The sequence below is a fragment of the Nicotiana sylvestris genome, chromosome 11, assembly GCF_000393655.2.
Source record: "Nicotiana sylvestris chromosome 11, ASM39365v2, whole genome shotgun sequence".
NCBI lineage: Eukaryota > Viridiplantae > Streptophyta > Magnoliopsida > Solanales > Solanaceae > Nicotiana > Nicotiana sylvestris.
In genome coordinates, this window is record NC_091067.1 from 164096589 (window position 1) to 164117090 (window position 20502).

The window sequence follows — 20502 nt, forward strand, 5'->3', positions numbered from 1 at the left end:
TATGTGACTGCGAGTCAACGCAACTGGACAAATTTGCTAGATTGTGCACAACTCTTCTATAATTTGCACAAGTCTTCAGCAACGGAGATGAGATTGTTTTGGGGAAACAGCCTACACAACCATTGGTGATTGCACAACAAAAGACTGGGTAAATGTCCAGCAGCTTACCGTTATGGTTGGGATAGACAAGCTATAATCAAAGAGGCGACAGATAGCTTGGCAAAAGCTCAGAGGAGGATGAAGAAGTATGCTGACATATACAGACGTCCACTAGAGTTCAGGGTGGGTGAAAAGGTGTTGCTAAAACTTACTCCACAGATTTGGAAAAACATTGGTAGCCGGGTTAGGCATAGAGCCTTAGTTTCAAGGTATGAGGGTCCTTTTGAAGTTGGTGAAGTTGCTTACCGACTAATTCTGCCTGAGAGAATGAAAATACATCCGACTTTCCATGTGAGTTTTCTGAAACCTTATGTTGATGATCCCGAAGATCCGGACCGGCACAAAACAAAGAGAGCTCCTCCTGAGATGCGCACTCAGCTAGAGGAAAAGATAGAGAAAGTGCTTGACCACAGAGTTCTTGGGATGCATAAGAAAAATAGGCGGACAGAATTCTTGATACAGTGGAAAGGAAAGCTCGAGGCAGATGCGACTTGGGAAAAGGGTGATTCATTGTGGCAATACGAACATCAAGTAGAGGACTACTTGAAATAAGCCTCGACGAGGACGTCGAGTTCAACTAGTGGGGGTGGTTTGTTAGCCCCTAAAGATGAGTCATGACGGATGCCAGGAAGAAACAATGTAAAAGGCTTGTACATTGCCCCTTGACATGGTTTGTGGAAGTTTTGACAAAGCAATGTATGGGGGTGTGTCTAAGTTGTGCACGAACTTGGGCGGGTTAGCTAGACAAGTGTCTTCAGTGATGGCAAGACAACTTTGGTTGTGGGCGACGGCTATGGCAGAGGAAGATAAACACATGGCACTTGACTAAGGCATGTGTACGGAACAATGGGACGGCATGACTGTGACGAGAACGTTGTCATAAGCAAATGTGCGAGGCATGGTCCGAAGGTTAGGCAGGTTAAAGGCAAAGTGTGGGCAGAGCTGTGAGACAAGTGTGCAAGACATGTGACAGTGGGATAATGCTGATGATGCCATTTCGTGGAAGGTCCCATTAAGGGATGAGTGCTCCAGCAAACATGGCTGAGTGCTCCACCAAACATGGATAAGTGCTGATAATGATTATAGTGCTTAATTACAGAATAACTATAATTGATAATGATTATAGTGGTTATACGCCCCTTTGTATTTACCCCTTAAAATTTTCAACTCTTATTCTCCTTTTTATCCAGTAAATTAAGAGAAGTAATACAAAATCTTATTTAGTAATTTTTGTTGTATGTTAGTAATTTGTCTATCAGATCTATACCACTTACAGCACATACAAAACGAATTTCTGATACGAAATAACATAAACATTAATCAAAGAAGTAGATAGGTAAAATAGTTTCAAATTGTTGAAATAATTTGCAACGATCTTACGTCAAATAAGTTTTGCTCTTTTAGGTTCTATGTGCTGGAAAAGATCTTGCTACTGAAGAAATGATAAACCGAATGATTAATCCGTTGAGGAATCTTCAGAAAACAGTACCAGCAGCCACCTGGGCATCGGCGTGGTCATTGCTATTGCCTCAGCAGGAGATGTAACTAGAATCCATTCTATCACCTAAAGAAAATGCTAACTTGTCATCAGTGCAATCAGGGGCAAAGTTAGGTGGACGCAAGGGGCGTAAATTGAAAGGCCATCGTCAAAAACTTAAATTGCGCAAATAGGGTAAAATAATTCTCTTGACAAAAGAGAAGATGCTAGTGGAGTGGCAAAGATGGCTTAAAAATTGCTTTAGGATATAGGTTCAAATCTAACCGTGGCATTCTTGAAATTTTCTAATATTCTAACTCCACTTCTGAGTGCAATAAAGCTATGATTTATGCAACTTTGTGTCCTTCAAACATGACCAGGAAGATGAAGGTATGATGCAATTTGCTAGGCTATTGCTGTTTGCTTGAATCTCATTGAGTCAACCGGTGAATGGATGGTTCCTCTACAGCTGCTCTGAACATCTTGTTATCCAAATTCAGAAGCAGCTATGTTTCATTGTGAATCTCTTTGCCCCTTCCTTCATTTTCATGAATGTTTCTATTAGATATGTTGAGCAAGAAATCAGTAAACACGGTCAAGAACTAGACTTGTATAGGTGTGATCCCCTTCTAAGTTTTAAAATCCTGTCAGTCGCGTAGGCGACGTGTGCTGACAAAGCATTGTGAAGGAACATCCGACAGAGGGACTATGTATGAGGCAACAACCATCAAGATATGTTGTGTTGCATGTCCTAAGTGTGCCTATTTATAAACAAAACTGTCCACTGGTGGGCAGTTGACCCGTCCAGCTATGAGGTACCACTTGTCACGAGCTTAACTCCAGTAAGCTACGTGCGGACAACTAGACAGCTGTTATCTGCTTCTAGTCTCAGTCCTAACGAAATAACAAGCACAAAGTCGTGCTCAAGCTAATAAGCAAAAAGTAAAGGAAGAAATACATCATAGCAGTACCTTCTTTAGAGCCGCTACAGGCCGCTCCTCACAACCATCAAATGTATTAATCGATCTATATCTCTTGATTTGTTTTATCTCTTTCTTTCAAAGACTATTATGGTGGAGATTTAAGCACAAGATTCTAATAAATTATACATACTGGAACGTAAAAAGTAAATTGATCATTCTCTCTACGGAAAATAACTGTTGCCTACGTATCTCACGCCCTGTGAGAATCAAACCGGCGTAGTTCGCCCAACATAAACTAAACTTGTAAACAAGACTCCTTTCTTTTGTTTTTTCAAATAAATCAAACTATAAAAAAGAAAAAAAAATTCATTTTTCAAAATTTCGGCAGGGTCACTTGTCACGAGCTTAACTCCAGTAAGCTACGTGCGGACAACTAGACAGCTGTTATCTGCTTCTAGTCTCAGTCCTAACAAAATAGCAAGCACAAAGTCGTGCTCAAGCTAAGACAAACACACACAAAGGCTGGAAAGACAATGAAATGAAAGGCACACAAAGATTGGGAGGCCAAGGCCAATTTTTTGATTTACTTGATAAACAAAGGGAAAATACAAAGTGTATATGAGATGCCTTCCAACAAGGCCTAAGTATGCCTATTTATATACAAAACTGTCCACTGGTGGGCAGTGGACCCGTCCAGCTGTGAGGTATTGCCCTAAGTGGCCTCCATCATTATGTTGGCAGATTTCCTGCCTGTGGCCTCGTCCAGCTGCTGGGCACTAATTCCTGCTGGCCCAGATTGGCTCCTATGATTGTGCTGCTAGGTTGTGGCCCTGCCCAGCTGTGCAGCACTTGTCTTTGTTGGCAGAGGGTGGCTGTCATGATTTAGGTTTGACTCGGTTTGTGGCCCTGTAGGCGGCAAAATCAGTAACGAGTTTGGCGGGTCGGCACACACTCCTCCACTTGAAATGGCGATGACCGCGGCGCCACAAAGGTTTAAGTAATCATAGACTTGATCTTTGAACTGCCATAGATCCTCGTACTTTTCCCATGATGCCTCCTCCGGTGACTGTCCCTTCCAATGAACAAGAAATTGGGCACTTGAGTTGCCCCAGCCTTTGCCTCGGACTAGTTGGTGATCAATGATCGCCTCAATTTTTTTGTCAAGGGCAGAAGGTGTGATGAAAATTTGGGCACGGCTGGACTACCCCCGTTCCGCATCATCCTTGTCTTCATAATATGGCTTGAGCTGGCTAGCATGGAAGACGGGATGGATTTTCAAGTGATGAGGCATGTCCAGCTTAAAAGAAATCTTGCCAACCTTGGCAGTGATTTCAAATGGTCCCTCGTAGCGCTGAATCAAGTTTTGGTTGACGCCTCTCAATGATTTGAACTGCCGGGGATTGAATTTAACCATCACTTTATCCCCAATTCTGTAGTTCACCGGACGCCTCTTACGATCAACAAACTTTTTCATCTTGCGGGCAGCCTTATCTAAGTAAGCCCTTGCCATATCCATTTGCTCCTCCCAAGCTTTTGCCATATGAAACGCCCCTGAGTTCCTTAATTCTGCACTCGTGGGCAAAGACTGATGAGTGTTAGGCTGCTGCCCCGTTGCAAGTTCGAAAGGGCTCCTCCCGGTCGATTCACTGCGTTGCAGGTTGTATGAAAATTGGGCAGTGTCAAGTAGCTTGGCCCAATCCTTTTGATTGGCACTAACAAAGTGCCTCAAATATAGCTCCAAGAGAGCATTAATCCTCTCCGTTTGGCCATCCGTTTGTGGACGAAAACTGGTGGAGAAGTACAACTTCGATCCCAACAAGTTGAACAGCTCTTTCCAAAAAGCATCGGTAAAAGAGGGATCACGATCGCTTATGATGTGTTTCGGGATGCCCCAATGTTTTACCACGTCTCTGAGAAACAAACGTGCTGCCTCCTTAGCTTTGCAATTAGCGGTGGTGGCAGTAGATGTCGCATATTTTGAAAACCGATCAACCACTACCATGATTGTGCCAAAGCCCTCCGAGTTTGGCAGACACGTGATGAAATCCATGGTGACGCTGTCCCATGGCTTTTCCGCTATTGGTAAAGGCTCCAGCAAGCCTCCCGATACTTTGTGTTCAACTTTGTCCTGTTGGCACACAAGACACGTTCGGACGTACACTTCAATGTCATCCCTCATATGCGGCCAATAATATGATGCCTCTAACAATGCTCTAGTGCGTTGTTGGCCTGGATGCCCTACCCAAATTGTGTCATGCCCCTCGTTGATTAGGGTGCGCCTAAGGTTGCTCCATTTAGGCACAAAGATGCGTCTGCCGGTAGTATACATGAGACCATTTTCCACCCAAAACTTCTTTGTCTTGCCTTGGCTGGCTAAGTCAAGAAGTTGCTTTGCCACCGGATCATGCTGCATTCCTTCCTTGATTGCATCAAGGATATCGCTGTTGGTTGTGCTAACAATTGGCGCTAGCACTGCCTTCCGACTCAATGCGTCAGCCACGACATTAGCTTTCCCCGGCTTATACTCCAAGGAATAGTCAAATTCCGCCAAGAAGTCCTGCCACCTTGCTTGCTTAGGTGACAACTTCTTTTGTGACTGGAAATAACTCGTCGCCACATTATCTGTTTTGACGACAAAAGGTGCTCCCAACAAGTAATGACGCCAGGTCCTAAGGCAATGAACTATGGCCGTCATCTCCTTTTCTTGGACCGTATACCGACGCTCCGCATCATTCAATTTTTTGCTCTCAAAGGCTATTGGGTGGCCCTCTTGCATTAGGACTCCCCCAATAGCAAAATCAGATGCATCCGTGTGGATTTCAAAGACTTTCGTAAAGTCTGGTAAGGCCAAAACAGGCTCCTCCGTAATTGCTGATTTGAGCCCCTCGAATGCCTCTTTACACAATTCGGTCCACTCCCAAGAATGAACCTTCATCAGTAAGTCTGTGAGTGGAGCCGCAATTGTTGAGTAGCCAAGAATGAATCATCGGTAATAGTTGGCAAGGCCAAGAAAGGACCTCAACTCGGTTACCTTTGTTGGGGCCTCCCAATCTCTAATCGCTGCAACTTTGTGGCTGTCCATTCGAATCTGTCCTTGGCTGATCGTATGCCCCAAAAATTTCACATGGTGTTGGGCAAAAGAACACTTTTCCCTTTTCACGAACAGGGTGTTTTCCCTCATAATTTGGAAAACTTTTCGGAGGTGATCAAGATGTTCCTCCATGCTGCTGCTATAGATCACAATGTCATCCAGGTAGATGACTACAAACTGATCCAAAAAGGGGTGGAACAATTTGTTCATTAACGTGCAAAACGTTGCGGGGGCGTTGGTTAAGCCAAACGGCATCACCAACCACTCAAAGCCTCCATAACGGGTTACACAGGTCGTCTTCGGTTCATCTCCTTCGGCTATGCTGACTTGATAATATCCTTTCCTTAAATCCATCTTGGTAAATACCTTGGCTTGGCCAAGACGATCAAACAAATCTGCTATCAAAGGGATTGGATATTTGTTTTTCACCGTGACTTTGTTGAGTGCACGATAGTCTATGCATAGTCGTAATGACCCATCTTGCTTCTTTTGAAACAAGACTGGTGCTCCAAATGGCACCTTTGACGGTCTAACGTATCCCGCTTCAAGCAACTCCTTCAGTTGCTTCCTCAATTCCTCCAATTCTGGAGGTGCCATGCGATACAGACCCATGGCAGGTGGCTTTGCTCCCGGAATCAGCTCAATCTGATGATCCACCTCTCTTCGTGGTGGCAAACATTTGGGAAGTTCTTCCGGCATAACATCCATGTTTTCATCAAGAACCCGCTGCACACATGGGGGCAAGGTCTCATCAACCTTGACCTCATCAATCTCAGTTATGGCTGCTAAGAACGTGGCTTCTCCTCTCTTGAAGCCCTTCACAATCTGCATTGCTGATAATTGACCTACGGCTTGTGGCACACGAAGGGTTGGTACCACACAAGGACCCCTTGGATCATAAATATAGATTTGGTTAAGGCTGGGGAAATGCACGCCATTACTTCATCCCAATAGTCCAGGCCCAATACGATATCAAACACGTCCATGGGAGCGACGAAGAAACACGCACTCCCATACCAAGCTCCTAAATTGAGTTGCACATTGTGAGCAACTCCATTTACGTTTGTGAGATTGGCATCGACTCTTTTTAACAAAGAGCTGCTGGGACTAAAAGTAAGAGCAAGTGATCTAGCCTTTGCTTCAGTCACGAAGTTGTGTGTCGCCCCAGTGTCGACCATGATGCGAACGGGTTGTCCATTAAGCTTCGCATCCACAAATAGTGATCCTTTTTGCTTTAACCTGGGTTCCTTGCCTATCACAACACCCAGTAAAGTCTGACCCATTTGGGCAAGATCAGGTTTGTCCCGCACAACCTGCTTCAAAGTAGGCTCCTTGGTCAGCAACGCACCGAGCATCATGTGGCCAAGATGCACCACGTTTTGTCTCCCTTGGGCAACAACCTCGCCCGCTTGCATATCCATTTGTGCCGCACCTTCTTGCCTCCGTTCTGCTGCGATTAAGGCACTGAGCTTGCCCAAAGAAGGACAATCTCTGTAGTGATGGTCAGGGTCCTTGCAAAGATAGCAACCATTGCGTGGACCATTCGCCTTCTTCCTTTCATTGTACCTGTCGCGCCAGTGTGATTGGCGGTTGCCTTCTCCTTTGGAATCACGATTGAAGCCAGCAATTTGTTTGCCTTTGTCTCGATAGGTACGATCTCCTCCAGATCTGACGGGTTTGCCCTTGGTGTCCCTTGACTTGGTGACTTCTGTCCTAAAATCCGTCAAGGATTCAGTCACGGCGATAGCTTCATTGACGTCCTTCACTTGACGTCGCTGCAACTCTTGTTTGGCCCAGTTTTGAAGGCCATCCATGAAATAAAACAACAAGTCCTCACTTGACATGTTGGGGATCTGTAAAATGAGTTGGTGAACTCCTTTACGTACTCACGAATGGAAGTTGTCTGCTTCAGCTCTCTCAACTTCCGACGAGCCTCATTGACGACGTTCTGTGGGTAAAACTGTCGTTTTAGCTCGGACTTGAACTGCTCCCAAGTTTGGATGGAGCAAGTGCCTTTCTCCATCTCGGTTTTCTTCCTCCGCCACCAAAGCATGGCGGTGTCGGCTAGGTATATCGTTGCGGCCCTGATTTTGGCAGCCTCATCAACGATGTTGAGGTGCTCATAGTAGTCCTCCATTTTCCAAATGAAGTTCTCAACGTCTTGAGCGCTTCTTTCGACTCTGAACTCTTTAGGTTTAGGGGCATCGATTTTGGTTTCACGAATCGTCACAGGACCAGTGCCACCGGCAAGCCTTACTGCCTCTAATTGTTGCTTTAGAATCTCAACCTCCCTGTGCAACGTTGAGACAGCCTCGGTCAGCTTGAGCTCAAGGTTGGTTAGTTCTTCCTTGTGCTCCTCGGTCATTTGATCCACGGCTTCCTTGACGTCTCCCAGCTCTTCTAAGGCAGTAGACTCAAGTGAAGCGAAGTTGCCTTCAACAACTTCAAGACGCTGGTTTAAAGCAGCTAAACCGGCCTCAGTGAGGTCTACCCGCTCGTCTAAGCGGCTTGATGCAGAACCATAACCTTCCTCGCCATGACTAACCTGCTGTGGGGGTGGCTCATAGGAAACACCCTCACTTGTCATGGCTATGGCAGGATCTCGCGCCTTGCTCGTCCCTCTTTTCTTTGGTTTATTCTTCTTTGTTGGTGACTCATCTCTCCCACGAATGTTGCCTAGATCAACATTATCTTTATCTGTTGCCATTCTGTAAACCTCGCTCTGATACCACGTGTCGCGGGCCTAGCATTTCACCGACGCGGCGCCTGCAGTCACCCCGCACTGCAGGCCAGCCCTTCCTTATAGTGCGGGGTGACTGCAGGCGCCGCGCGGGCACCATAAGGAAGGGCTGGCCTGCAGTGCGGGGTGACTGCTGGCGTCGCGCAGGCATTTTGGTGCCGCTAGCGTCGGTGAAATGCTAGGCCCGCGACACGTGGTATCAGAGCGAGGTTTACAGAATGGCAACAGATAAAGATAATGTTGATCTAGGCAACATTCGTGGGAGAGATGAGTCACCAACAAAGAAGAATAAACCAAAGAAAAGAGGGACGAGCAAGGCCCGAGATCCTGCCATAGCCATGACAAGTGTGGGTGTTTCCTATGAGCCACCCCCACAGCAGGTTAGTCATGGCGAGGAAGGTTATGGTTCTGCATCAAGCCGCTTAGACGAGCGGGTAGACCTCACTGAGGCTGGTTTAGCTGCTTTAAACCAGCGTCTTGAAGTTGTTGAAGGCAACTTCGCTTCACTTGAGTCTACTGCCTTAGAAGAGCTGGGAGACGTCAAGGAAGCCGTGGATCAAATGACCGAGGAGCACAAGGAAGAACTAACCAACCTTGAGCTCAAGCTGACCGAGGCTGTCTCAACGTTGCACAGGGAGGTTGAGATTCTAAAGCAACAATTAGAGGCAGTAAGGCTTGCCGGTGGCACTGGTCCTGTGACGATTCGTGAAACCAAAATCGATGCCCCTAAACCCAAAGAGTTCAGAGTCGAAAGAAGCGCTCAAGACGTTGAGAACTTCATTTGGAAAATGGAGGACTACTATGAGCACCTCAACATCGTTGATGAGGCTGCCAAAATCAGGGCCGCAACGATGTACCTAACCGACACCGCCATGCTTTGGTGGCGGAGGAAGAAAACCGAGATGGAGAAAGGCACTTGCTCCATCCAAACTTGGGAGCAGTTCAAGTCCGAGCTAAAACGACAGTTTTATCCACAGAACGTCGTCAATGAGGCTCGTCGGAAGTTGAGAGAGCTGAAGCAGACAACTTCCATTCGTGAGTACGTAAAGGAGTTCACCAACTCATTTTACAGATCCCCAACATGTCAAGTGAGGACTTGTTGTTTTATTTCATGGATGGCCTTCAAAACTGGGCCAAACAAGAGTTGCAGCGACGTCAAGTGAAGGACGTCAATGAAGCTATCGCCGTGGCTGAATCCTTGACGGATTTTAGGACAAAAGCCACCAAGTCAGGTGTCGTGATTCCAAAGGAAAAGGCAACCGTCAATCACACTGGCGCGACAGGTACAATGAAAGGAAGAAGGCGAATGGTCCACGCAATGGTTGCTATCTTTGCAAGGACCCTGACCATCACTACAGAGATTGTCCTTCTTTGGGCAAGCTCAGTGCCTTAATCGCAGCAGAACGGAGGCAAGAAGGTGCGGCACAAATGGATATGCAAGCGGGCGAGGTTGTTGCCCAAGGGAGACAAAACGTGGTGCATCTTGGCCACATGATGCTCGGTGCGTTGCTGTCCAAGGAGCCTACTTTGAAGCAGGTTGTGCGGGACAAACCTGATCTTGCCCAAATGGGTCAGACTTTACTGGGTGTTGTGATAGGCAAGGAACCCAGGTTAAAGCAAAAAGGATCACTATTTGTGGATGCGAAGCTTAATGGACAACCCGTTCACATCATGGTCGACACTGGGGCGACACACAACTTCGTGACTGAAGCAAAGGCTAGATCACTTGCTCTTACTTTTAGTCCCAGCAGCTCTTTGTTAAAAAGAGTCAATGCCAATCTCACAAACGTAAATGGAGTTGCTTACAATGTGCAACTCAATTTAGGAGCTTGGCATGGGAGTGCGAGTTTCTTCGTCGCTCCATGGACGTGTTTGATATCGTATTGGGCCTGGGCTATTGGGATGAAGTAATGGCGTTCATTTCCCCAGCCTTAACCAAATCTATATTTATGATCCAAGGGGTCCTTGTGTGGTACCAACCCTTTGTGTGCCACAAGCCGTAGGTCAATTATCAGCAATGCAGATTGTGAAGGGCTTCAAGAGAGGAGAAGCCACGTTCTTAGCAGCCATAACTGAGATTGATGAGGTCAAGGTTGATGAGACCTTGCCCCCATGTGTGCAGCGGGTTCTTGATGAAAACATGGATGTTATGCCGGAAGAACTTCCCAAATGTTTGCCACCACGAAGAGAGGTGGATCATCAGATTGAGCTGATTCCGGAGCAAAGCCACCTGCCATGGGTCCGTATCGCATGGCACCTCCAGAATTGGAGGAATTGAGGAAGCAACTGAAGGAGTTGCTTGAAGCGGGATACGTTAGACCGTCAAAGGTGCCATTTGGAGCACCAGTCTTGTTTCAAAAGAAGCAAGATGGGTCATTACGACTATGCATAGACTATCGTGCACTCAACAAAGTCACGGTGAAAAACAAATATCCAATCCCTTTGATAGCAGATTTGTTTGATCGTCTTGGCCAAGCCAAGGTATTTACCAAGATGGATTTAAGGAAAGGATATTATCAAGTCAGCATAGCCGAAGGAGATGAACCGAAGACGACATGTGTAACCCGTTATGGAGCCTTTGAGTGGTTGGTGATGCCGTTTGGCTTAACCAACGCCCCCGCAACGTTTTGCACATTAATGAACAAATTGTTCCACCCTTTTTGGATCAGTTTGTAGTCATCTACCTGGATGACATTGTGATCTATAGCAGCAGCATGGAGGAACATCTTGATCACCTCTGAAAAGTTCTCCAAATTCTGAGGGAAAACAACCTGTTCGTGAAAAGGGAAAAGTGTTCTTTTGCCCAACCCCAAGTGAAATTTTTGGGGCATACGATCAGCCAAGGACAGATTCGTATGGACATCCACAAAGGTGCAGCGATTAGAGATTGGGAGGCCCCAACAAAGGTAACCGAGTTGAGGTCCTTTCTTGGCCTTGCCAACTATTACCGATGATTCATTCTTGGCTACTCAACAATTGCGGCTCCACTCACAGACTTACTGATGAAGGTTCATTCCTGGGAGTGGACCGAATTGTGTAAAGTGGCATTCGAGGGGCTCAAATCAGCAATTACGGAGGAGCTTGTTTTGGCCTTACCAGACTTTACGAAAGTCTTTGAAATCCACACGGATGCATCTGATTTTGCTATTGGGGGAGTCCTAATGCAAGAGGGCCACCCAATAGCCTTTGAGAGCAAAAAATTGAATGATGCGGAGCGTCGATATACGGTCCAAGAAAAGAAGATGACGGCCGTAGTTCATTGCCTTAGGACCTGGCGTCATTACTTGTTGGGAGCACCTTTTGTCGTCAAAACAGATAATGTGACGACGAGTTATTTCCAGTCACAAAAGAAGTTGTCACCTAAGCAAGCAACAGATAATGTGACGACGTTAGACTATTCCTTGGAGTATAAGCCGGGGAAAGCTAATGTCGTGGCCGACGCATTGAGTCGGAAGGCAGTGCTAGCGCCAATTGTTAGCACAACCAACAACGATATCCTTGACGCAATCAAGGAAGGAATGCAGCATGATCCGGTGGCAAAGCAACTTCTTTGACTTAGCCAGCCAAGGCAAGACAAAGAAGTTTTGGGTGGAAAATGGTCTCTTGTATACTACCGGCAGACGCATCTTTGTGCCTAAATGGAGCAACCTTAGGCGCACCCTAATCAACGAGGGGCATGACACAATTTGGGTAGGGCATCCAGGCCAACAACGCACTTTGGCATTGTTAAAGACATCATATTATTGGCCGCATATGAGGGATGACATTGAAGTGTACGTCCGAACATGTCTTGTGTGCCAACAGGACAAAGTTGAACACAAAGTACCTGGAGGCTTGCTGGAGCCTTTACCAATAGCGGAAAATCCATGGGACAGCGTCACCATGGATTTCATCACGTGTCTGCCAAACTCGGAGGGCTTTGGCACAATCATGGTAGTGGTCGATCGGTTTTCAAAATATGCGACATTTACTGCCACCACCGCTAATTGCAAAGCTAAGGAGGCAGCACGTTTGTTTCACAGAGACGTGGTAAAACATTAGGGCATCCCGAAACACATCATAAGCCATCGTGATCCCTCTTTTACCGATGCTTTTTGGAAAGAGCTGTTCAACTTGTTGGGATCGAAGTTGCACTTCTCCACCGGTTTTCATCCACAAACGGAGAGGATCAATGCTCTCTTGGAGCTATATTTGAGGCACTTTGTTAGTGCCAATCAAAAGGATTGGGCCAAGCTACTTGACACTGCCCAATTTTCATACAACCTGCAACGCAGTGAATCGACCGGGAGGAGCCCTTTCGAACTTGCAACGGGGCAGCAGCCTAACACTCCTCAGTCTTTGCCCACGAGTGCAGAATTAAGGAACCCAGGGGCGTTTCATATGGCAAAAGCTTGGGAGGAGCAAATGGATATGGCAAGGGCTTACTTAGATAAGGCTGCCCGCAAGATGAAAAAGTTTGTTGATCGTAAGAGGTGTCCGGTGAACTACAGAATTGGGATAAAGTGATGGTTAAACTCAATCCCCGACAGTTCAAATCATTGAGAGGCGTCAATCAAAACTTGATTCGGCGCTACGAGGGGCCATTTGAAATCACTGCCAAGGTTGGCAAGATTTCTTTTAAGCTGGACATGCCTCATCACTTGAAAATCCATCCCGTCTTCCATGCTAGCCAGCTCAAGCCATATTAAGAAGACAAGGATGATGCGGAACGGGGGCAGTCCAGCCGTGCCCAAATTTTCATCACACCTTCTGCCCTTGACAAAAAAATTGAGGCGATCATTGATCACCAACTAGTCCGAGGCAAAGGCTGGGGCAACTCAAGTGGCCAATTTCTTGTTCATTGGAAGGGACAATCACCGGAGGAGGCATCATGGGAAAAGTACGAGGATCTATGGCAGTTCAAAGATCAAGTCCATGATTACTTGAACCTTTGTGGCGCCGCGGTCGTCGCCATTTCAAGTGGAGGAGTGTGTGCCGACCCGCCAAACTCATTACTGATTTTGCCGCCTACAGGGCCACAAACCGAGTCAAACCTGAATCATGGCAGCCACCCTCTGCCAACAAAGACAAGTGCTGCACAGCTGTCAGGGCCACAACCTAGCAGCACAATCATAGGAGCCAATCTGGGCCAGCAGGAATTAGGGCCCAGCAGTTGGACGGGGCCACAGGCAGGAAATCTGCCAACATAATGATGGAGGCCACTTAGGGCAGTGCCTCACAGCTGGACGGGTCTATTGCCCACCAGTGGAAAGTTTTGTATATAAATAGGCATACTTAGGCCTTGTTGGAAGGCATCTCATATACACTTTGTATTTTCCCTTTGTTTATCAAGTAAATCAAAAAATTGGCCTTGGCCTCCCAATCTTTGTGTGCCTTTCATTTCATTGTCTTTCCAGCCTTTGTGTGTGTTTGCCTTAGCTTGAGCACGACTTTGTGCTTGCTATTTTGTTAGGACTGAGACTAGAAGCAGATAACAGCTGTCTAGTTGTCCGCACGTAGCTTACTGGAGTTAAGCTCGTGACAAGTGACCCTGCCGAAATTTTGAAAAATGAATTTTTTTTCTTTTTTTTAGTTTGATTTATTTGGAAAAACAAAAGAAAGGAGTCTTGTTTACAAGTTTATGTTGATACGTAGGCAACCGTTATTTTCGGCAGAGAGAATGATCAATTTACTTTTTACGTTCCAGTATGTATAATTTATTAGAATCTTGTGCTTAAATCTCCACCATAATAGTCTTTGAAAGAAAGAGATAAAACAAATCAAGAGATATAGATCGATTAATACCTTTGATGGTTCTGAGGAGCGGCCTGTAGCGGCTCTAAAGAAGGTACTGCTATGATGTATTTCTTCCTATACTTTTTGCTTATTATATGACTAGTTTCTGGACACGTGTATCCCATGCTAATTATACAAATATTTCAAGATGGTATATATTTTATGATGATTCTTTTTTTTTACAAGTATAGAAAGCTGGAGAAGAACACTCTTATATCAATAAAGTATAACAAATATTGGTAAACCATAATGTATAATTGTATATATTGGCACAAATAATAACTTTAAATTTCTTCCCGTATGCATCTACAAGAAACATTATCAAATAACATTACGGTTTCATTTCTTCCCGCGCGCAAGGGCCATATCTACCTAGAAGTAAATTACATTGAAAAAAAAATAACTCTTCCCCTAATTTTAGTATCAAGAATAAATGAGGGAATATCTTTGTAGAATTCCTTCAAGAATAAATAATGATAAATAGAAAGAAGCAGTAAATAACTTTAAAAAAAAGAAGAGATGTACCGTTACTTACCAAAATAAAAAGAGAAATATGATTTTACTTTTAGTAATGGTCATGATCCCATGCAAAAGAAATTGTCAAAAGGACAACACAAGATGCATTTTGAACCTATAATTTATACCTCATCCCTTGCACTCAAGAGACAAAATTGCAGCGGATGAAGTGACTGCAAAAGGAAACATTTTTACCAAACAACAAAAGCAAGAAATACAGCAATAACAATAGCAAAAACTAAAAACAAAATTGTCAGGGAAGAAAAAAGAAAACTAAAATAAAAGGCTGATATAAAATGCCCTAAAAAATTAAATGAAAATAAAAGTAAAGTATAAAACATATATTAAACGCCCAATAAAATTGACCATCTGGTGATAGCTTCATGCTTCACGCCCCATGATTTTTTAGCAATATCACAGGTCCAACTAACAACGAGCATGCTTGATCATAGTCATTTGACAGTCCTTCATACCAACACACAGAACTAATGGCTCTCTCATAAAAAATTAATCAATAATAATAAGAATACATAACAACAACTACCTAGTAAAATCCCACAAAGTGGGGTCTGGGGAGGGTAATGTGTACGCAGATCTTATCCCTACCCCGATAGGGAAGAGAGGTTGTTTCCGATAGACCCTCAGCTCAGAAAGACGAAAAATAAAAATAATAATAATAAAACAAGAAAAGACAATTCATTAGTAACTCCAGTAGAAACCGTAATAGTAACAGAAGCATAACAACCAAAAAGATAAATGACATGCAATAACAGTAACCAGTAACTAAGGCCCGAGGCTAAGATAAATAGCAAGGATAGTGTGGATTCAACATAAACCGCAAGCCATCTAAGATCAACCCTAATCCAACCCCGCCTCACCCCCGGTATGAAGTAAGGAAAGCTCTACTACCCCCTAACCTACAATCCTAATGCTTGACCTCCAAACCTTCCTATCAAGGGCCATGTCCTCAGAAATCTGCAGTCGAACCATGCCCTACCTAATCACCTCTCCCCAATAATTCTTAAGCCTCCCTCTACCTCTTCTCGTACCCACCACGGCCAACCGCTCACTCCTCCTCACCGGAGCATCAAGGCTTCTCTTCCGCTCCGCACGTGCCCGAACCATCTAAGCCTCGCTTCCCGCATCTTGTCATCCACAAGGGCCACGCCCACCTTCTTCCGAATATCTTCATTCCTAATCTTGTCTATCCTAGTGTGCTCGCACATCCACTTCAGCATCCCCATCTCTGCTACCTTCATCCTCTGGATATGGGAGTTCTTAACCGGCCAACACTCTGCCCCATACAACATGGCCGGTCTAACCACAACTCTATAAAACTTACCTTTGAGTATCAATGGCACTTTCTTGTCACACAAAACTCTAGATGCATGCCTCCATTTCATCCAGCCTGCCCCTATACGGTGAGTGACGTCCTCGTCGATCTCTCCGTCCCCCTGGATCATCGACCCAAAATACAACTTTCTCTCTCGGGGATGACCTGTGATCCAAGCCTCACGTCCCTGCCTACTTCTCTCGACTCAGTGCTAAACTTGCACTCCAAGTACTCTATCTTAGACCTGCTCAATTTGAAACCCTTAGACTCGAGGGTCTGTCTCCAAACCTCCAATCTCTCGTTAACACCGACGCTCGTCTCATCAATTAGAACTATGTCATCAGCAAATAACATACACCATGACACATCCCCTTGAATATGGTGTGTCAATGCATCCATCACCAAGACAAATAAGAACGGGCTAAGCGCAGAGCCTTGGTGTAATCCCATAACAACCGGGAAATGCTCCGAGTCGCCTCCCACAGTCCTAACCTTAGTCTTAGCTCCATCATACATGTCCTTGATAGCTCTTATGTAGTCTAACGACACGCCCTTTGCCTCAAGACATCTCCAGAGCACCTCCCTAGGGACCTTGTCATACGCTTTCTCCAAGTTAATAAACACCATGTGCAGATCCTTCTTCTTATCCCTGTACTGTTCCACCAACCTCCTAATAAAGTGGATAACTTCCATAGTGGAGCGACCCAGCATGAACCCAAACTGATTGTCGGATATAGACGTCGTCTTCCTCACCCTCACCTTCACCACCCTTTCCTAGACTTTCATGGTATGGCTAAGTAACTTGATACCCCTATAATTGTTACAACACTGGATATCACCTTTGTTCTTGTACAACGGTACTACTGTACTCGACCTCCACTCCTCCGGCATCCTCTTCGTCCTAAAAATTACATTAAACAACCTAGTCAACCACTCCAATCCTGCTCTACCCACACTTCTAAAACTCAATCGAGATTTCATCTATCCTGGTCGCTCTACCCCTACTCATCTTACGCAAAGCCCTCACGACCTCCTCCACCTTAATGCGCCTGCAATACCTAAAATCTCGGAGATTCTCCGAATGCCCCAAGTCCCCTAGCGTGATATCCCCGTCCCCCTCCTCGTTCAGAAGTCCATAGAAGTACGTCTGCCATCTCTGCTTATTCTGGGACTCTCCCATCAATACTCTACCATCCTCGTCTTTGATGCACCTTACTTGGTCCAGATCCCGGGCCTTCCTCTCCCTCGCTTTAGCCAGCCGAAACAACTTCCTGTCCCCGCCTTTCTCCCCCAATTCCTCGTATAGGCGGCCAAACGCTGCATTCTTAGCCTCCGTGACCGCCAACTTTGCCTCCTTCCTTGCCACCTTGTACCTCTCTCTATTCGCTCTCCTCTCCTCCTCGCTTGTGCTTCCTGCCAACTTCGTGTACGCTACCTTCTTCGCCTCCACTTTACCTTGGACTACGTCATTCCACTACCAGTCGCCTTGGTGCCTGCCAGAAAAACCCTTCGATATCCCTAGCACACCTCTCTTGCCGCCTCCCTCGCATAGTTCGCCATCGTTGACCACATAGTGCTCGCGTCTCCAAGCTCCCATAGCGGATAACCTCCCATCCAACTCCTGGGCATTATCCTTGGTTAAAGCTCCCCATCTAATCCTCGGTCGGCCATGAGCATACCTCTTCTTCCTCTTCATCATAATGCCGACGTCCATCACTAAGAGCCTATGCTGAGTCGCGAGGGTCTCTCTTGGGATAACCTTACAATCCTTGCACAAACCTCTATCACACCTTCTGAGGAGAAGGTAATCAATCTGAGTCTTCACCGCCGAACTTTGGAAAGTAACCAGATGCTCCTCCCTCTTCGGAAAAGTCAAGTTCGCAATCACCATCTCGAAAGCCTTGGCGAAGTCTAACAGCGAAGTACCTCCTCCGTTTATAACCCCAAGGCCAAAGCCGCCATGCACCTCGCCATAACTACCAGCAGCTGACCCAATATGGCCATTAAAATCCCCTCCAATAAATAACCTTTTAGTAGGTGGAATACTGCGCACAATCTCGTCCAAACCCTCCCAAAAGTGCCTCTTAACCTCCTCATCCAAGCCCGCTTGCGGCGCGTAAGCGCAAACCTCATTGAGGTTGCACTCACCAGTCACCAACTTAATAAACATTAGCCTATTATTCACTCGCCTAACCTCCACCACCAAACTCTCTAGGATCCCTATCCACCAAGATACCCATTCCATTCTTACCCCCCACGACTCCAGATGATAAGGCATGTTACCATTCGGTTATTTTGCTGTGATGAGGATTTGGTTTAGCAAAAGGCTTCATGGGTACGTAGTGTGGAGCGGCGAGGGTGAAGAAAAGGAAATACATTTAGAGTAGTGGAACAGACTTTACAACATTTAATTATGAGTAGTAAACGGATGGTTTTAGTGGTGGAAGTTAGAAGGGCAAAAATTAACGCTCAATAAATAGTAGATGTAAAAATTCTTAATTACCTTGCATTCTTAATTGTACTTATTCATTTAATAGATTTTTTTTTTGAAGAAGGCCAAAATAGCCAATCAAAATTTTATGGGTATTTTCGTAAATTAACTTCACACTAAGGGGCTTCCCACTTATAATATAGTATGATGATATGATGATTATTAGTAGGAACAAAGTTAAACTTAAGTAACCAGATGTAGATCACCTTTACATCTTTCCTTGAGCAATTTTGGCTCTTGCAATATTCAGAAAGATGGCTACTGACAAGTTGCATCAAATAAATGCCATGACCAGTGAACATCTAACAATCATTGCAGGAGCTGCCTGAAGTTATCTCATCTTTCCTGTGACAAGGAGTAACTTCACCAAAAATTAATATGCAAGCGATACAAAATAGTATCATATAAAGAAATAAAGTTCATACGTCAATGTGATGGATCCATCCAAAGAAATTATTTTGAAGTACAAACACAACTTGAAAAAGTAAAATGTCTTCAACTTTCCCAGCTTCCATCTAGCTGGAGATGTTATTGTGCATAATGAGAACAAGGGAAACAGCTTAAAAGAATCACTGTTTTTCACCTTTGCACAGCAAAAAATAATTCTCAGGTATGTTTTACTTAGACTTAAAAGGTTAAGTGAACAAGCTCAGGAGTCACTACCTGTTGAACCAGTGTTGCAGCTTCAGTATGCACGTCAAGCAGACGAATCTAAGGGATAAACAACGACTTCGATCTGCTGTCCATTTTCTTCTAGCACTTCCTCAAATCTCTTCATTGATTTTTCAAGAGAATCACTGCATGGTTTCACTTCAATCCTCTTTAGGTTTGCAGTGTCTCCAATAGCAGGAGGAATTTCTTGAAGATGAAAGCATCTTTCGACCAGAAGTCTTGGGCAAGCTGGATTCCAAGATCATACCATTCACATTGTGTGATTCAAGTTGAAGAGCATCTAATTTGAGTTGGAGAGGTCCTTTACAGTGGCACTTGAGCTTTCGCAGTCTGGTTGCCTTCTTTATCATGTAGTCTGCTAGCTTGTCAGTGAGAGACACTGTGGCCAAGGTTTCTATGCAACATATGTTTGTTTTTGTGAGGAATGCGTCCATCAAATGACGCAACAGGTTGTACATGCACATGTTTTAACCTTGGTATTGTACCACTGCCTACAGTTATTACTAGCAAAACCTCAAGGTTTGAAAGGTTTGATATCCAAGATGGCATAGACTCCACAAATCCTTTGATTCCAAAGAACTTCAAATGAATTAGCTGTTTTAATCTCAGGAATGGACTGTCTGACACAAGACATTCCATATATAAAACTCTTATGAGTTTAAAGTTCTCGAGATCAAAAAACTCTTGGCAACCATATTGGGGGGGTCTGAAGAATGCGGAACGAGCTTGCACAGCCTCCGGTGCTCATAAAAGGAACTAGTCTAATCTTTGTTCTAACTACTTGTTATCTGCATAAACTTCTCTTCCTTAGCTTTTGCTCCACAAAAATCGTGCGACATATCATGAATGTGACATGTTCTGATTCCTCCGGCGGACCCCTTCTTGCTCACCATTATTAAGCTTCTACCGATGAGATCATTCAGTAAACTTTCTGCAACAAACTCTGAACTTTTTTCCTCTATGTTCTGCACCAATCCCTCAATAGTCCATAACCACGCCAAGTTTGAGAATGGAAGTTTGAACTGTTTATATTATCTGAATTTAGAAATGACTAAAGCTCTATCCCTTTCTGATCAATTTTCGTGGTAAGTTTCTATAAGATATGTTGAGCAAGGAATCCAGCCAGAGCCATCACTATTGTTTTCTGATAGAATATAAGGGTTCACCAAACTTTATAGAGAACCAGATTCTCTATCAGTTCCACGAGAACACACACACACATTAGTAAGTAAATGACACGAGGAATTTTACGTGGAAAATTCCCAGCTCAACGGGATTAAAAACCACGACCTACCTTTGTAGGATTTCAACTTCACTACTAAGCA

At 44.9% G+C, this 20502-nt stretch overlaps 1 protein-coding gene across 24 annotated transcripts in view; it reads left to right on the forward strand.

Moving 5' to 3' along the window:
* LOC104233996 (uncharacterized) overlaps positions 1-20502 on the forward strand; it is a 42767-nt gene that overhangs the window by 13538 nt on the left and 8727 nt on the right. For 18 of the 24 annotated variants that reach the window (XR_011403596.1, XR_011403597.1, XR_011403588.1 and 15 more), the window contains 2 exons: positions 1564-1908; positions 2017-2154. The exons of 4 other annotated variants lie outside the window; for them this stretch is intronic. The gene's annotated coding sequence lies outside the window, so the exon portion shown is untranslated. The remainder of the gene's footprint in view (positions 1-1563; positions 1909-2016; positions 2155-20502) is intronic. 2 more of the 24 variants (XR_011403593.1, XR_011403575.1) reach the window with 1 other exon arrangement.